General features: G+C 42.9%; 1 pseudogene; it reads right to left on the reverse strand.

Annotated features, from left to right (window-relative positions):
• Positions 1-562: 562 nt before the first annotated feature.
• Positions 563-1,960, reverse strand: LOC116862409 (annotated as a pseudogene).
• Positions 1,961-2,514: the final 554 nt, after the last annotated feature.

Consider the following 2,514-nt stretch of genomic DNA (forward strand, 5'->3'; position numbering starts at 1 on the left):
GCCTCTCTGCCTACTTGTGATCTCTGTCAAATGAATAAACAAAATCTTAAAAAAAAAAATCTAGGCCAAGAATCTATACGATGAGTCACTGGAAAACTGAATTGTACAGAGATAGGTAAAAACCATTTGAAAGGGGACGCCTGGGTGGCTAGGTTGGTTAAGCCGCTGTCTTCGGCTCGGGTCATGATCCCAGCATCCTGGGATTGAGTCCCGCATGGGGCTCCTTGCTCAACAGGGAGCCTGCTTCTCCCTCTGCCTGCTACTCTGTCTGCCTGTGCTCATGCGTGCGCTCTCTCTCTCTGACAAATAAATAAATAAAATCTTTGAAAGCAAAGAAAAAAAAATAAAAATAAAAAAATAAAAACATTTGAAAGAATCTGTGAGCTTTAAGGTTAGTAACATCTTTTCAGGGATGTAGCATGTGAAGAGAATCACCAACACTACGTAGATAGTGAACAAAGCAGAAAAGTCTTTTGACTAAAGTGGGGAAGACAGTAGAAAAAAATATTTACACTAAAGAAAGGGTTCAGAATAAAATACTATTTACAGGATGTTAAAAAAATTAATCTTCAGCCATTACGAGGCCTCTCTGAGCTCCTAAAACCTTTGCTTTCTTCTCTTCGTCTTTGCTCGTGTTGTTTCCATTGTTCCTCCCTAGTTTGGAGAGGAGGTTGTTTGCAAGTTTTTTTTTTTTTTTGTGGAAACTAACTCTGTTTACATGTTCCTTCAGAGAATTATTTTCTTTAGATTGACCCCATGGTTTCAGTTTGCCTTTGTGGGGCTCATAGTTGAGGGGATGAGACAGACTTGCTTTGAGATCAAACGCTGGCTTCTTGCTGGAGACTGGAGTCTGTGCTGCCTGAGTTGTCAGCTTGAATGGTGTAACAACAGAAGCAGAATTCCCAGTTGTGGTCTTTATCTTGTATAGCCCGAGCACAGTCTGGCCTTTTGGGGGTACTCCCAGATATGGTCACATGTGGAGACTTTCTGGCTTGAGACTTGGTCAGTGAATGCTTATGCTCATTATCTTTGGTAGCAGCTGAATACCTGATGTTAGTTTTAGTTCCCCAGAGCTCGGAACGCTTGGCAGAGCCCTTCCAACACAAGGTGCTCCTGACCGCAGTGCCCAGTGGTGGGCCTTGTGAGCAGTGCTGGTTGGTGGGAATACAAGCCAAGGGGAGTCTTACCCGGAGAGGAACTGGAATCACCACTGTGCCCTTGGTGACCGGCTGCTTCTTCAGTTCATGAAATGCATTGTGTTCTTCAATGTTTTTCTTTCTTCTGTCAATATATTGATCGATGGACTCCATTTCCTTAAAATGAGCCTCATGAAGCTTCTTAAAGTTTGGAGTTGTGCTTATAGTTCTTTTGCTTTTTCCAGGTTTGGAAAACCCATCTGTGTAGAGAGACTTCTTTCCTTCTGAAGGTACCTTCAAATCTTCATTATCATTTCTTCTTCTTTGTCCTGAGGAAATGGCATTCTCCTCTCCTTGGCTCCCATCTGGTAGTGAAGGTACTTCTGCAACTGTTCTGAGATCTTGGTGTTCCTGCTTCTCTTGTTTCTGGAATTCAGTGTGATCACTTACTTTTATCTCTGAATGATCCTGGATGTCAGGGTTCCTGAGGACTGTCTTGCACCTTCTCCTGGTTTTGGTGCCATGACCAGATGGCACCCTCTCAGCTTGTTCCTGGCCACAGCTCTGCAGTTCAGCCTCATCACAGGATAATGCAGAGGTCTGACTTCCATCACGGAAAGAAAGACATTCATCTGCCATGTTCTGATTCTCATTTATTTTTTCCTCATGTTTAAGGTGGGCTTTGAAGGCTTTTAGCAACTTGTCTACCTTCAGGTTAGCCCAGATGCCCAGATTCTTGGCTAAATTCTGATGTTCTGAAGGTCGCTGTACTTGAAGTGGGAGTCCAGCTCCTCAAGGGAGGGTACGGCCCTGGCGAACTGCATCCAGGCGACCATGGTGAGGACGCGTACTCCACCTTCAGCAGCTTTGTTCAAAACTCTGGCACTCACCAGTACTTTGAAAAATAAATGTGCAAGGGGAGCTCCAGCTAAAAAAAGGAAAATGTGGTGCATGTGTGTACATGCATGTGCACACACACACACACACACAGTGGAATGGTTTTCAGCCATAAAAAGATGGAAATATTGCATGTACAGCAATACGGATGGACTTTAAGGGAATTATGCTCAATGAAATAAGTCAGAGAAAGACAAATTATGTGTGATCTCACTTATATGAGGAACCTGGATGAACAAAAACCCAAATTCTTAGATACAGAGAACATACTGTGGTTGACAGAATTGAGGTGGGTAGAGGGTAAAATGGATGAAAGTCGTTAAAAAGTACAAATCTCTAACTATAAAAATAAAGAAGTCATGGGTATGTAATATACAGAATGGTGAGTGCAGTTAATAATACTTATGGTGGGGTTCTGAGTGGCTTAGTCATTTGAGTGTCTCATGACACCAGGGTTGTAAGATTGAACCCTGCATTAGAC

This window comes from Lontra canadensis, unplaced genomic scaffold (assembly GCF_010015895.1).
Source record: "Lontra canadensis isolate GAN:19392208 unplaced genomic scaffold, GSC_riverotter_1.0 scaffold240, whole genome shotgun sequence".
NCBI lineage: Eukaryota > Metazoa > Chordata > Mammalia > Carnivora > Mustelidae > Lontra > Lontra canadensis.